At 41.3% G+C, this 17,001-nt stretch overlaps 1 long non-coding RNA gene across 1 annotated transcript in view; it reads left to right on the forward strand.

Annotated features, from left to right (window-relative positions):
• Positions 1 to 3,145, forward strand: part of LOC309848845 — a 39,917-nt gene extending 36,772 nt beyond the window's left edge. The window contains exon 5 of the long non-coding RNA XR_014303327.1: positions 2,835 to 3,145. This is a non-coding gene — a long non-coding RNA (uncharacterized lncRNA). The remainder of the gene's footprint in view (positions 1 to 2,834) is intronic.
• Positions 3,146 to 17,001: the final 13,856 nt, after the last annotated feature.

The following is a 17,001-nucleotide window of genomic DNA, read 5'->3' on the forward strand; positions in this document are numbered from 1 at the left end:
TCAGGAATTGGTTCATGTTAGCTCAGGTCCTCCAAAACCCAGAAATCAAGATAAAATCACCAATCCAGAGATTTATTGGGGTACATGCCAGTGAGGGGAAAATAGGAAGGGAGAACCATTAGAGACCAAAATTCAGGTCTCATCCTTGTGAAAGAGAAGGGGGAAGGAAGGAAGTTTGAATGGAGGAGCTTTAGACAGTAGTGCAGTTGAACGGTTTTGGCAAGGTTGTTAGAGTCTTCAAGCCAAATTTGCCTATCAAAGAAGCCCTGTGTCTCTCAGGAATGCTCATGGGAAATGTGACCTTTGCTCAAATTCAGTGGTGATTCAGAGAGCAGCAGCTGAAGCCATCAGTCAGTTATACTCTATGCGATAGGAGATTGGAGAGGAGTATTTTTACAGCTACCAAGTGTTAAACAAGTTTTGGCCTGACCACACACGGACTTAATCATTAAAGTGAGGGAGATGAGTAACTGTTGACAAGGAAAACTATGATAATTTATTTGTATTTACAATTATATGTTTAAGTTTATAATTAAAATATTAATCTACCTAAAATGTTAACTAACTTTCTATCTTTTATCATATACATAAACTAATCCCAGATCATTGTTATATCTTTTAAAATTTGGGAAAAGGAGCCCATGGGGTTAAGAAAACAAACTAGAAAGACACTACAAAGACAATTCAGTTGCTTCATACTCACTCTCATTTTTCCTTTCCTAACCTCTAAGGCTAAGTTTTAATCACAATAATGAGGAAGGAACTTATAAAATTTGATATTGGGTATGGGTATGGGTCAGTCATACATGAATATTAGACTGAGAAAAGTATTCCAGTTAAAGTCTAATTGAGGCTGTTGCTTTAAAAGATTTTAAAATAAAATTGATCTTATTTTCTGGAAAAGAAATGATGTATGTGTGGTGGATATAATGCTGAGTAGAGAAACAGACCATGTCGATTATTTAAACTTTATATTGCCCCTAGGAAACGCAAGGAGAATAACAGGGTACAATGAGTAATACCAATAATGAGTAATACTGGTTTACATTATGATGAGTCTTGGACATTCTCTCTCTGACCAAGGCCATGTGTGCATGGGAGATCAGCCCCCCAAGGGTGGGGAGAATAGGTGGAGAATAGGAAAACCCTCCTGCTGAGGTAGGATTTATATATGCCTGCTCTGTTCCATGTTCCCACACATCCACCTGTGAAGCACATCGTTCAATGATGATTAATAATTGCTGTGATGATGACCTTTGTATACATGCCAATTTGCAATTAGCTACTTCAGATTGAAAAATGGAATTTTAGAGCTGGAAGCAACCTTAGATTACACTAGTCCCAGGATAGTCTATGAACAAGAGTCCCATGGTCAATCAAATAAGCTTTCATGTTGCTACGTAGCATAGCCCCCCCAACTTAGGGTCGCAATTAGTATATTAGAAGATGGGGGAAGTCCTGCTGTAAATCTCCATTTAACTTTGCTTAATATAGTGTTTCTGAAACACAAAGTAAAAATCTTTCTCCACATAATGTCTACTAACCCAGTGTGTTCATGAAGTGCCCTGGGGGAAACCAGAATCTTATCCTATCTTTTCATTTTTATGTGAAAACTTTGAGTTGAAAGGGGTCAGATGGCCTGTCCACAGTCACATAGATGGGTTCTGGAAGTTGGTCCCAAGGCCAAGGAGGGCTGGTTCAGTAGTGACAGTGTGAGAGTTCACATGGCCGTTTTGGCATCTGTAGATAAAGGTAGTTAAACAACGGAGACCTTTGGGAACTTGAAAAAATAACATCTAAAGTAGCAGATTCAGAAAGGATCCAAATTATTTGAAGTATACCAAAATGACAAGTAGAAAATAAGATTCGTTATCTTTTTCCTTCCTCCTCAACTTCTGTTTTCAGGATGTGTTTTAGATTATTGGGCCGAACAGCAAACTTCCTTGAGGAGCTGCTTCTGAGTAGCAATTTATTAATTGCTTCTGAAATGATTTTGAGTTATATTTCTTTTATTGGATTCCATTTTGGAATGCAACAGAGTGTGCTGCTTTTTCTTTGATGCTTTTAGAGTTATTATGGAAGCATCTATTTGGCCAAGTGCAAAGCAGATTAAAAAGCAACCATTGAAATGTACGCTTTGGGGTGATTGCAGATTCCTCATCTCCTCAGGGAGACTGAGCAGCTGTACCCTCAGGTTGCCCCTTCTCCTGCCTTGAACGCTGAACTAATTTCCCAGAAGATTCGAAGTAGATTGATGTACGGGTGTGCAGGCTGGGGGTCAGACCATAGGCTAACTGGCTCTTTCAGTTGTTGATGTTTTTGTTAAAGTTTCCAGTGATCTTGATGCCTCATGTTGAGTAAGAGATCCAAGAATGTAGCCAGGTCGCTGGACTGAGACCAACTCTACAGATTGTGCAGCTCTGCTGGGCTCGCACCAAGAAACACAGGTGGTCTTACCGAGCCACTTCAATCCTAGCCTGGCCTGAGAAGAGCAGCAAATACCTGGGTGTGTTTATTATTCTCTAACAAATATTTTCCCATTTATTTCATTTTTAAAACAACCAAAGACAAAGCTTATTCAGCTGTAAAAATGAAATTATGTCTTGATTCGGTTGACTTTTCTTTTGTATTTTTCTCAGTAAAAGGGAAAGTGCTGGGGAATAGCAATTATTTATACAAGGCAATCAGGGAGCCCTTAAAAGAAAAGTATAACCTGACTTTTTTCTTTCTTTCTTTCTTTCTTTTTTTGCAGGGGGGTGGAATAAGGGTCTCCTGGCTTACTCAATTATTTCTGGACTCTTCCACAAAGACCCTCTGACTGTTTGTTTCCACAGAGATCTTGACAAACACTAGAGACTCATCAACTGCAGTGAATTCCCTCAGTGAAATCGCTCTCCTCTGCCAAGAATCAAAGGTCATCCCAGTGGAGTGCCGTCTTCGTGTTCAGCCGCTACGGAGTGTCTGGAACAGAGTGAGAACAAAAATTATCCTCGTTCCGTGCCCCCTGACTCTTTCGGGAAGAATCCCAACCAAGCTGCCACTGGGAATTCAGAGAACACATTGGAAGACTGGGGAAGGGCCAGCCTAAACAGGGGAGAACGGTGATGTAGAGACAATAAGATAAAGAAAATAAATGACTCAAAGAGAAGTTTTAAGCCAATATTTACACCCATATTGCCGTATTTACAGCTTAAACACCATGCCCCGAACATGCAGGAAGTAAATTTTTATGAGTCTCTTAATGAATGTTAAGTCAATAATATCCCAAACAATGGGCCCCAGTGAACTTTCTTATGAAGGCCATACAGTGAGTTATTCAAATGTAGTCAGAGTCCATTGAACTCTGTCATGCATATATTTAGAAGAGGGATTTTCAAATTCGCCTTTTTTGATATGACAGAAAGCTTTGTAGACCGTGACATAGAATTAGAAGAAATTATTAAAAGAAAGCATGACGTAGAATTAGGAGATTCCCCGAGTCCCTGACTAAAAACATCTACATAGCAGAATTTATGGCCAACAGAAGCAATGGTCAGAGAGCAGGTGCCATCATCCACCACCATCACCAGAGAATAAGGACCCACACAGATAAAACTAATTAAGAGTCTAATGAGCAAGATCATGTGCACCCTGGAAAAGGCCGATGGCAGCCAGACAACTGAGCAGATAGAGAGGAGTTTATCAATTGCTTGGTTCGTGTAATCAGGAACTGCTTTTTCTCCCTTTTTGGTCTCAGATATTTGACCATACTGGCTGACTGGCATGTCGAGATGAAGGCTTGGTAAGGAAGAAACACTCTGAGCTCATAAAACACAAGCCCGGCCAAACTACCACTGAACCCTTTGATCTCACTGAGATGCTCAGAGAGAGCACTTCTAAAACTTTCATTTATTTTTTGGGTGCCCCATTGTTCAGTGTCCTCTGGTTGCATTTAGAACCATAATAGCAAGTGACAGTCCTGCCAGTCTTTCTGAAGATGTCGAGGACTGTGCCAAACCAACCTCCTTCCAACACATTCCCCACACGTATGAATCGTGCCAGATGACTGGCATCACAGAGAAGACCTCATATTTTGAGAACATTCAGTCTGGGAAATTCTGACTTTCTAAGAAAAAAAAAAAAAAAAGTCCTTCTAGTCAAAAGTACCCCGATGGCTCACATACCAGTGAGGAGAAAATTCATGAGTCTACTGACAGCCAAATAGAGCTTCACATCCAATTCTCTACCTCTGAAGACTAAGACTTCATTATTACACAATTTAGGGCAAGCCTCATTATCACCCGACGTAAAGAGAAAATGGTTGTTATAGCTGCTAGTCCTTCTTCAAAGGAAAATGTCATTATCCAGGCCAATGTTACTGGAGGAGTATAGAGATAAAACCACTGGTGAAAAATGAAGGCTCCAGTGCTGGCTGAGGGGAGTGTCGGGTTGTGCAGTTCACAGATGTACAAATGTATTTCCTGGGCCTCAGTTTTCTCATTGGCAAAAGCACTACAGTATCTGTCTCTTAGGGTTGTAATAACAATGAAATATTTGTACCTATGAAATGATGTAGTTTCCTGCCTGGCAACTTCCATTAATTGAATGGGGGCAACTTGTTCTTATAACCAGAGATTTCTATTGATAGAAACCTGTGGTGGGTTTCCAAACGTGTGTACTCATGAAGGAATGTGAGAGAAAAGAGCAGTTAATAATGTCATCTTAATATTGTTATGAAAAGAATTTGGACTTCACCCCCTCAGGGTTTCCCAGAGCCACCTTCGAATGCCACCAGACTAGACCAGGCATTTGAGCTTGTCGGCCAAGGAGAAGCCCTAACAGAAGCAGCTGGAAGGAGAAGTAAGAAAGGGGGAGGGGGAGGGAATTAAGTTGAATCCTCCTCTGTTAGGTATTTTTACCAAAATCTCTAGGCAAAATGTGTCATGGTGGGCAGGTGCCAAAGATGACATGGTTGCTAAGGAAAGACAGATTAAAACATACATTGATGATTCTCAGGAAGGTGAAATGAGTTAGCAGATAAGAATAGGTATTTCCCCCTCTAGGCTCTAGCCCCTTCTTTTCTTCTTTTTAGCTTCATCTACCATGTTTTTAAAATCAGTGTTTAAAATCAACCCCAGTTTATATATATATTTTTAAAGATTTTATTTATTTATTTGAGAGAGAATGACAGTGAGAGAGAGCATGAAGGGAGAAGGTGAGAGGGAGAAGCAGACTCCCCATGGAGCTGGGACCCCGATGTGGGACTCGATCTTGGCACTCTAGGACCATGACCTGACTTGAAGGCAGTCGTTCAACCAACTGAGCCACCCAGGTGCCCGACCCCATTTTATATAATTAATGACTGTGGTCCTTATAGGTCTAGACACAGCAGGCGCAAGAGTCTGCATGGGAAGCGAGCACTGGCCTGGAGAGAAATGAACTGATTGGGGTGATTGTTTCTTTCTTTCTTTCTTTCTTTCTTTCTTTCTTTCTTTCTTTCTTTTTTTTTTTTTAAAGATTTTACTTATTTATTTGACAAAGAGAGATCACAAGTAGGCAGAGAGGCAGGCAGAGAGAAGGAGGAAGCAGGCTCCCTGCCAAGCAGAGAGCCCGATACAGGACTCATCCCAGGACCCTGGGATCATGACCTGAGCCAAAGGCAGAGGCTTAACCCACTGAGCCACCCAGGCGCCCCTGGGGTGATTGTTTCATGTGAGCTCATGGGAGCCATGTTGAGAGTGGAAGGTGGAGCCTGGGCTTGGTCTCTGCACGGTAAAGAGGATCAGAGAGCACCCAGGCTAGGACGAGGCTCTGTAAATCTACAGGAAGGTCCAGCGGAGCCGTGCAGTGGTCTTTCCTCACATGTGCAATAAGCCAGGAGTGAAGCACGGCTTAGAAGCGCTCATCCAGGGAAAGCACACGTTTCCATTACTGGGATAAGGGAACATAGCCAACATTCTGTTGTGGCAACCGCAGCATTGTGTTTTAGGTGCTCAGTCCCTCCGTTCCTTCTGTTGAGAACTGCGAATGATCTATTCACGCATGTTTATTCTAAATTAAGAAAGTGTGAATCTCTGTTGGAGATCCTGTGAAATTTTCAAACTCCAAAAGGTTTTAGGAAAAAATGCTCATGGAACATCCATGAATCAATGATGGGAATTTGGAAAGAAAGTGACTTTTTTCAATCTCAACTACTTTAATAGGTCACAGAATAAAAATCAATGGGAAAAAAAGTTGGCCTGGTGTGTAATTCACAGCTTTGCATATTAAATTCGGCATTGTTGTGTCTTTAATTTTTAAAGTACAGTTTGTACTTAATATGGTAAATCAAAAAATGTTGTAAAAAAGAATGAAAACTATTATTGTCCCATTATCATCCTAAGAAAAGTATAATGACTTTCAATAAAAATAAAGTATATTAAGATACATTTGTATACAGACATCCCCAGCTTTTAGAAAGTTAGCATTATGCCACTTCGCTTTTAGGAAAGGCGTATATTAGTACCTGTTTTCACTAACAGAAAGAAATCAGATAAGGTTTTTCACTTTAAAGAAGAAAGGCGAAAAGCAAAAGTAGTCTTCAGTGTCTGTTTTGCGGGGAGCCCTTTCAGAGGCCGTGCACCCTCCCAGCGGTGAGAGCCGTCCCTCAAACTCCCTCCCCAGGAAGTAAGCTCAGCATCTCAGCATCAAGCAACCAGAACTTTGAACTGTCTATGAGCATCTGTGCTTTTTTTTTTTCTTTTTTAAAGATTTATTTATTTATGAGAGAGAGGGAGAGAACGAGTGGGGGAGGGGCAGAGGGAGAGGAAGAGAGAGAGACGGAAACTCTCAAGCAGACTCCCCACTAAACTCTCGAGCAGACTCCCCACTGAGCTTGGAGCCCAACGACACAGGGCTTGATCTCACCACCCCAAGATCATGACCCAAGCCCAAACCAAGAGTCAGGTGCTCAACTGACTGAGCCACCCAGGCTCCCCAAGCGTCTGTGCTTTATCTTGATTTATTTGGGGCATTCATTAGCAAGATGTGTCTTAAGGTACCAGAAGATCCAAAAAAAGGTTTTATGGGGGAGGTCTGGAAACCCTAAAAAAACGTTTTCAAGGGCTCCTGGGTGGCTCAGTGGGCTAAGCATCTGCCTTCAACTCACGTCTTGGTCTCAGGATCCTGGGATCATGTCCCGCATTGGGCTTTCTGCTCAGCGGGAGTCCCTTTGCGCACTCTCTCTCTCAAATAAATAAATAAAAATCTTAAAAAAACCTTTTTTGTATACTATTGGCAATCGATTCTTCGATTTATGTCATTTTGGCTTTGAAGCTTTCATAGGAGTGCTCTACTTTTGGATAATGGGGGAGACCTGTATTTCATTGTCATTTTAAGTTATAACCATAACATCGCTTGCTCACAAATTCACTCTTCCAGTGACTTGTAACAATTTTTTTTTTAACACAAAGTAATGGAGTATTATTTTTTAAAAAGGATTTTATTTATTTATTTGACAGAGAGAGATCACAAGTAGGCAGAGAAGCAGGCAGAGAGAGATGGGAAAGCAGGCTCCCACTGAGCAGAGAGCCCGATGCGGGGCTCCATCCCAGGACCCTGGGATCATGACCAGAGCTGAAGGCAGAGGCTTAACCCACTGAGCCACCCAGGTGCCCCGTAATGGAGTATTATTAAAGCACTCTGCTTTTTATGTGTTTTTTTTCCTTTTACATACAGGTATAATAGTTCCCTTATTCTTATTCGTTAAGCATAGTATTCCAAAAATATGTTTTGTAGAAGTTTATTCTACAAGATGCTTATAGGTGTTTCTTAAAGTTTTACTGTCAAAGAAGTTTGGAAAATCATGGGTTCAACAGAGAAGAAGTTTCTTAATAACAGTACTTTCATGAGCTTTTGTTATGAATATGTTCACGAAGAAACTTCAAGATGGTTATCCAGAAAGAAATGCTTCCAAAGGTACTTTGTTTGAAAAACTTGATTTCATGGGCGATCTATGACCATCTCTCAGGACTAGAATTCTGAGCAAAAGAGCTTGAGAAAAGTTGCTTTACATTAATAGACAAAAACAACTAGATTTGTATTTTATATGTTTGCAGAGCGACTGGGTTCTAAGATTCTGAAGGCAACTTCTTTAGGGTTCAAGAAAACCAAAATGCAACGTGAATCTGGCAGATGTGTTACCCTAATATTTTGTTGCTCTTCAGAAGGCGCATTAATAAAAAGAGCTTTAGTTAAAATAATCAAGTTAGGGAAAGGTCACAGTCAAAATTCCATTCCTCCTGCTCTCCCACTACAGGGGCAATAGATAGCCTCTGAAAAAGAAAATGGTTTTTCTGTGGTGTGTATGTATGATTCTTTTTATATGTACATGAGTAGATAGTAATGGTTTAATTGTCTATAGGTCAACTGTCCATGGTCCCTTCACATTTGCTTCTGCTTACGCTAATGCATGTACAGCACTGACTAGCAACACCGTCAGTCTCTTCCGTGGGATGAGGAACAAGGAAGAGTTGTGAAATTAGGGGAATGGGGACAATGACTGGTCCTCTACCTTTTTCAGAACGGGGCTTTGGGATTTCAAATGTCCAGGACTCAGACGTATTTACAGTGAAATGGAAACCCGGAAATGCTTTTCAAGGAGAAATATACAGGATTCTTTTTTTTTTTTTTAAAGATTGTATTTATTTATTTATTTGACAGACAGAGATCACAGGTAGGCAGAGAGGTAGGCAGAGAGAGAGAGAGAGGGGAGGAAGCAGGCTCCCCACAGAGGAGAGAGCCCGATGTAGGGCTCGATCCCAGGACCCTGGGATCATGACCTGAGCCGAAGGCAGAGGCTTTAAACCACTGAGCCACCCAGGCGCCCCCAGGATTCTTTTAATGTTTTCATTTTCAAATGTTAGGCCACCATTCTCTTTTATGGATATGGATGCTCCAGGCCTGGCTATCCTGGGTTCGTGCCTAGGCTTGAACACTAAATCAACAATCGAGTCAACATTAAACTGTTCCCATTTTGGGGCGCCTGGGTGGCTCAGTGGGTTAAGCCGCTGCCTTCGGCTCAGCTCATGATCTTAGGGTCCTGGGATGGAGCCCCGCATCGGGCTCTCTGCTCAGCAGGGGGCCTGCTTCCTTCTCTCTCTCTCTCTGCCTGCCTCTCAGTGTACTTGTGATTTCTCTCTGTCAAATAAATAAATAAAATCTTTAAAAAAAAAAAAAACTGTTCCCATTTTAAATGGGCTCAACAAGAAAATAGCACATATTAAATACTGAAAAACAAAACAAAACAAAAAACCCCCAAATCACAAAACCCACCACTACAGAGAATAAACTCACTAAACGATTTAGTTAAATCACTGCACTTCTCTATAGAATTCCTAACCTTCCCACAACCCCCGTACTCTCTGGATCCCTTCAGCTATTCTGAAAAAGCCTTCATTCCTTAATATACGTCAACAACTGGAGGAGCCCCTTTGGTCTAAAGTATAAGAGAACACTGAGTCCTAGGTAAGTAAGTAAATAAATACATACATAAAATAAAATAGAATAAAATAAATCGGGGTGTAGGAGAGGAAAGGAGGCTAAAGTCTTTAACCTAACCAGCTCAGAAAGTTGCCGGCACAGATGAGTTCTTATCTTCTTTTAAGGGTGAGAGCATTTGGTTTTCTATATTTATATCCCTCTATCCCCGCGTGTACAATGTAAGCTCTGTGATGCTGTGTCTGGCGGTGTTTTGCATCCCTTTACGACAGGCAGTAATTGGAGTTCGCGCGTCATGTACCTGGGGGGGCGGTGGTAAAGTTGTTGGAGTCTCCTCTTAGCAGGATCCTAGCTGGGACAGCCATGATGTGTCCTCCTGCCTGGTTCTCCAACCTTTCTCCGTTTAATGATAGTCTTATGGTTTGTTTCCTCTGATCCAACATGTTGATGTGAGGGCAGTTCTAGAACACATAAAAGTCAGTTGCAGGGTGGTAATTATTGACCGTGGTTTTACAGAGCACCTCATGTGGTAAGAAGATAGGTGTGTAATCACACGGTAATAGGAAAACCTCTGACTGAAGGACCAAAGGACTTTGTCATTTTACTCCACCCTCCTGTGAGTCAGTGAAATGGATTGAATTATAAACCAGAAACCAGCACTTCAGTTCGATGAAACTCATCCTAAAGAGGCAAGTGTCACTACATGTTAGCAGTTTATAAAATGGGACGAGCTGCCCTAATCCGGGGGAACCGACATGTCCTTAATAATAGCAACATTCTTGGTAAATTAAATAGCTATTAATTTCTTAAAAAACTTGTCAGGATATGCTTATGCAGTGAGGCACATGCAATCATAGGCATTTCTATTGTGTCAGATAGAGAGAAAAACAGAACCCCATTTGGGAATTTTTCAAACAGCATCCACGTTTGTGTATCTAAAGGTGCGGATGGAAAAGGATCCAAAACTCTGGCGTGATTTTCCACATCTGAAAGGGCTGAGTCCTGAGATGGCGATATGTGTCACAAGGCTATTGTGCCTCAGACCCCCCCCCCCCGCAATCAATCATTCAACAAATAAATATTCCCTGAGCGCCTATGCTGTTCCAGGTGCTGCTCAAGCATGAAGCAGAGAGATGGCTGGGATCGTACCTACCTACTTCCACCCGGTTCTGCTGGTTTACCCATCTCCAGTCAGCAACAAGATACTCTGGTTCCTTCTTTTCTTTCATGTGAGGAAGTCCCCTGTCTCCAAGGAGATGACCTTCCCTGGGCCCTAGGTCTTCAGGGCTGTCCCTACAGAGGACATTTGTCCCACAGAAAAGGAAGAAGTGGGTTATGTTGATGACTTAGCCAAAAGAAATGTATTTCTAGCATGGTGCTAAGTTAACTTTGTTTTTTTTCCTTCTTAGAACCACATGGACCTCAAGAGAAATTTCCTAGAATTATGTTAGAACCCATTAACAATTCTTTTGTAAGGCTATTTAATTACCTGATGACTAGTACACATAGACATTGTAACATCGAGTCACCCAAGACAGGTTTAAAATAATTTGATAATACAGAGAAATCTCCTGACATGCCTTACAGATAAACCACCACAAGAGTCATCTTAAAGGAAGGCTTTATCTTTCCTACATCTGCTTATAACCTTGGTAATGACGTGTCTGCAGCAGACAGGATATGGCAAACTGGGATGTAATTAGGGGGCTTATTATCAGCAGATCTCACTTAATGGAATGTTATCAAGGTACTGCAGAAAAGCGCAAATAGTAAGCTTGAGACTGATGGTTGCGATGTTGTCCATAATATTGAGTGAAAACAGCGAATGAACAGTGAAACCCAGAACTGTTGGATATGTAAGCTGTGTCTGGTGTAAGAGCACCCAGTGGTGAAGATAGCTGCTGGCGGGGGTGCTGGGGGTAAGATCCAGCTTGCACCGTGCTCCCTGGGCCATATGACCTGTGGGGAACCTACATCATCCCAGAGGGGTGCCGTTTTCAGATTTGCACAGGGACGCCATAAGGAGTGACCCTGGCACCTGCATACTTGTCTTCCCAACGTAGATTTTTGAAAGTTCTGTCGGGCCAGTGGGAAAGGAGGAAGGCTTGACATGGTCAGGATTTGGGAAGAGCTGTCTTAACTGCGGAAAGGGGGACTCATTCCAGCTAGGGTTGATGTTTGTTCTCCAGGCAAGCTGGGCACTCGGAATCACAAGTGATTCCAAGTTCCTAGGCAAATCTGGGGGTTGAAGAGCATTGTTGCACCATCCACCTCCTTTTCCTGGAGAATTGTCAAGAATCAAGATTTCCCCAGAGCTAGAGTAATTACGGAGTGGAGTCCAGCCCTCACTGCGAAGTTGCAGGGTTGATTTCCCCTGAAGGGGCTGTCTCCCGCATCCTGCCACCTGAATCACAGTTGGAGCTTCCAAGTCTGGCCCAGAAGCTTGGCAAAAAAATATAGAGCCCAGGCTTAGAGCGGCTCTCCGCACGGTGCGAGCATATTAGCTTGTAAAAAGTGCCTAGAGTTCCAGTGTTATCACACACCACTTCCATGAAATTAGCTTGGATCTCACTGGCTTTCTGGAATGTTCCATATCTTAATGCAATCCTCTTCTGTGCTTGTGTTACATGAGAGCATGACAGCTCACGAATTAGCACACTTCCACTCTACATTTCCGCGCTCAAACACACACATGCGCCAACCACTATCAGTACCAGTAAAATTAAATGAGAGAAGCTATCAGGAAATAGATAAAGAGGCACACAATAGAGTTTTTTTTTTTTTTTTTGAGAGAATGAGACCAGGCAAATGGATTTTAAAATTCTGTTTCTATGACTGCACTGCATTTATAAGCTGAAGGCATCCATAGTTGACACTGCTCATAGAATACCAAGGGAAAATTCTGAAAAGGAAGTATCTCTTCTCTTATTACCCAAATGTAAATTATATGTGCTCTTGAAGTATGCCCTTTATTTAATTTTAATGCATTTTAAATTTTAATACGGATTGCACTACATGAATCACCCTCTTTGTTTTCAACACCATTAGCACGCAAAAATTGAGGAAGGGTTTCTATTTTCTGGCAATTCAAAGTATTTTATGAAGTGTGGCACATAAGATTGCATTTTCTATAGAGGAGGGACTCAATATTTGTTGAAGCAATTTCAATGTGATATGTTAGCTATGATCTATCACAAGTAGGTAATGTTTTCCTAAATTTGCAGGTTAAAAGGATTCTTCTATTACCATTCACATTAAAAAAATTCTTGGTTATCAATAAAACTGAAGCATAGTTTTATTAGAATACGTTGGCACCTCTCTCAAAGACTTATGCAATCAAAGAGATTCAAAGTCAATTGCTCCGTGCCAAATTATTTTCTTATCCTACAAAGATGCACTACAAAGTCTGAATTCTTTTTCATTTGGGTAAATCCAGAGATTGAGGAACCTGTATGTAGAAGCATGGGTTATTTCAGTTAGTGGGCTAGATAGAAGAAAAGACAAACATATTTTACAAACAGACCAAAAAAGACTGGGTTCTTGTTTTGATGTACTTTCAACTTTGGAAAGGAGAAAAGACAAGTACACATGTAACTGTGATGCAAGTTAGAATATGAAATACATGAGACGAGAGACTGCCAAGATTAGGAACTGAGTTCAGACGTGTTTCTGGGACAGGATGGAAGACATCACGGAGGAGGTGGGGATATGGTATGAACAAAGGCTGAGCGGTAGGATGGTGTACAGTCATTGGAAGAACACAGAGTGGTCTCATTTGATAAGAGTAAAATTCACAGAAAAGCAAGAAGTTGGAAGATCAGGCTGCAGGATAGGTTGCATCCAGGATGAAAAAGTCCTTCAACATTGAATATGACAGGAGCAGCCTGTTAAATGCTGAATACTCAGATACCGGGTGGGGAAAGAGTTGCTAGGTTCGTATATTTGGTGATTTTTCTGTCTGCACATGAGGCCGCTGTGTGTGGAATTGGGAAGAGTTACTAGCAATCAGCTCTCAGGAGCTGGGACAAGGAAGCTCCGACACATCGGTGCCTGTTAGTTGAAGCTGTGAGAAGGGAGGAAACTGCGAAGGGAGAGTGTAGGGGGAAAAAAAACAAAAGAAAAGAAATGATCAAACAAGAATAAGACAATCTGTCGATCGCCTTCATTAAGGACAGTGAGGATGATGTGGAGCCAGATGAGGGGACAGGTGCTAGGAATTAGAAAAATGGGACATCAACATGAGCGAGTGTTGTCGAAGTCAAAGGAAGAAAAAGAACATCATGACCGAAGAATTACTGCTGGTCTGGCAATTAAGAGAAATTAGGGGATTTTAAGAGAACAGCTTTAGGAAACTGAGAATGACAGAAGTCAGAACTTATAAGGGATTCAGAATTGAGTCACTGGTGTACGGATTTATATTTATCAGCAATCACCATTGGGTCATATTCAAGCAATTCTACTATCTCAAAGAAAAACTGTAGAGGCAGTGAATACAGACATACGAATGAATCCAAAAAAGTGAAGTTAAAAATTCCACAGTCAAGATTTTGGCAAACTCTCCGTGACTCAGCTGACTTGAGATGTTTCAATGCCTTGCACATTCTTCTCCGTTTCTCAAATTTATCCTTCCAAAGAAAACCTCCTCGAGGCTTATTCGTGAGCAATTAGGCATGATACATGAGGTAAATTTTTTTTTTTCCTGAGTCCACACAGAAGAGAACTTTCAAAATGGTTAAATCTGGAGAGTCTGCTGAATTCTTACAAGACCTGTTGGCACTGCCCACATCACCCTCCTGAGCCTTTTACCGCTGCCTGGCTCTCTAAAGGCTAAGGGCACAGAACCTTAGTCTCCAGGATTTTCCAAGGGCTCTGGGCCAGAGTTGTCATAAATATCAGGTTCTTCTGTCTCAGGCCCTTTACCTAGAATGACCGAAAGGTTTTATTTCACAAATGAAGACACTTTGGAGAGTAAAACTAACAGTCATTACTCTGGCACCATATGTCTACAACTGCCTTTACCTCATGAGATGGCTTGCCACCTGAAATATAAGACATCTAGTTAAAAGGAGTTTTAAATAGACAACAGATGGCTTGGTAGCCTCACCTTGTCTCGTGCAATATTTGGGACTTATACCAAGTGTCTGTGCGCTTATTTGCTAAATCCGGCGACCCTACTCATGAACCCTTTACCCATTTACACGAGCAACACCCTGTCTCTACACCAAGCAGCCGAACTACTCTGACCCCGAAGTGGGTATGTAATTTTCAAGGCCTGGTGCGAAATGAAAATATGAGGTCTCCTTGCTCAAAAATTGTTACACATTTTAAGACAGTGATAATGGAGCATTAAATTAAGTGTGGGGTCCTACTAAGCGTGGGCCCTGGGTGATCGCACGCCCGTAAAGCTGGTCCCATTCTTACCATTTGGTATGGTGTGTTTTGTTGCAGTGAAATCTAGAAATAGTTCCTCTTATATGTAAAAAAATAAATAGGTGGAAACTAGCATACTTTGAACTTTTGGTTTTGAGGAAACATTCCGAGTGCAAATTGTATTTGGAGGGGATTTGATTGTAATGTGCCTGAGTGTAGGGATTGTATCTACCCCGTGCCCCAGCACTATGGATAGTCCCTGACCCAAGGAAATCACTTAATATGTTGAATGAATGTCTTAGAGACCCATGTAGAGTATATATTTATCTTGATGTGGCATTCAAATTAAATAAAGGACATATTCCAAGAGGAATTATAGTTTTCATTTGAGTAATAAGATCAAATGGCAAAACACACCATAATATTACGTGTATCGTATGCATGTAGGTATATTATGTAATATGAATGTATGCATATTAGGTAGTGTTATGTGTGTTCCTGGCTTTTCCAGTTGGGGAATATATATTTACTGTCAATGAATATAGATTCATTGACAGTAAATGTGCTCCTTTTGATGCTCTGAGCTCCTCTGCTGATAATAGATAGGTCCTGAGTTTTCCAGATTCCCCTCTCTCTGAGAAATCTTAGAACTGCTAGGTGTAAGTCAAGTGTTCCCTATGTCACCTTGTTGGTGTTAGGCAACTCTCTTGCCTTTGGGAGTGCCAGGAGGGGGACAAATGATGAAGCTCCCATGCCAGAGACTGTGGCTGTCACTTTCCATCTTTCTCATGGTCACTTTGTGGCTTTTGGACATGGGGTCACTGCTGCCTCTCTCCCCTGGACCAACAGTTCTCACACTTTCTGTGCCCAGGTCTATCATGGTGGACTCCCACAGCAGAGTGGTTGGGGTACCAGTAACACAATCCTTTACGTCATGCCAAGGCTCCAGGAAGGAGGGACACTGGGTCAGTGGTGGCCACATGCAATCCTGGACCTCCCTCCACAAAGATGGGAGTCAAATGATGTTCTGTTTACTCCCAGGGTCCCATTTTTTTCCTCCCTAGAGCGGAAGGGGCATTGTTTTACCTGTATAAATCCAACCCCGAACTCAATTATGGTCAGAGGTTAAGATCTTTCCCAGGGAAGCTTGGGCCCCAGGCAAATCCCAGATGTACTGGGCTTCTGTGGTCCCAAATAATCTGTGATAGTTATGAGACAGTCGGCCTGGTACACATGAGGTACATTTAGGTGATGGTGGTGTTTATTTTTCTAAAGTTATAAGGACCATGAAAGGAGTCCTCAGCTGGTTTTGTAGAAGGAAAACTGAATATCTGTGTTAAATGTTAAACCTCTGGAAACTTTGCTTTTGTATCATATTAATTTGCTCCTAATTGTATTACATAATTGTTCCTTAAGTTTTACTAAATAATTTTTTCCATTTTCAAGCTTTCACAAAAAAAAAATCTCAGGTGAAACCAGGTGGGCAGCACTTTCTTATTCTCCAATCCAGCCTAATCAGAAGTTTACTCAGGAATCAACTGGAATGCAGGCATTTTGTCTTCTGAAATGTGATTTATAAACTCTCTAGAAACTATCAACCTCTTTTAATGGATCATTTTTTATGTACACAACCCATTTAAAAATTAATCATTAACACTTCATGGTTAATCAACAACTCAAGATGGCATCAAAATAGTCCTTTTGTGGTATAAATATCCAATACCGTTACGTTTTATATTCTATGTTTTTAGTTTTTTTGGTGGTTTATATATTAGTCCTCACACTGTGAGGGTCCTTCTGCATATCTCTGTGAATACCTAGCTCATCCATCCAAGCTTCACACACACAGACACACACACACACACACACACACACAGTCCCTCAGAGAGTTTTCCTTTTCTCTATATGGGGGCCAAATTGAAAGATTATAATAAGTTATTAAATGCTGATCCACAATGTCAATGTCAAAAGGTGACTTTCATGGTGTACTAATGGGTATGTTTTCTGGTCAAAGGATTGTATCTAAGTGAGAGCATAACTGCTCATTCCTAAACATGATATCCCTGAGTGGATGATGTATAAGAACGATATAACAGACTACTTTTTAAGACTGCATGATGTGTTTAAAATGTACCATGAGTTGATGACCACATATTTGTCTTGGTAGGCTTTTTC

This window comes from Mustela nivalis (assembly GCF_964662115.1).
Source record: "Mustela nivalis genome assembly, chromosome: 15".
Lineage (NCBI taxonomy): Eukaryota > Metazoa > Chordata > Mammalia > Carnivora > Mustelidae > Mustela > Mustela nivalis.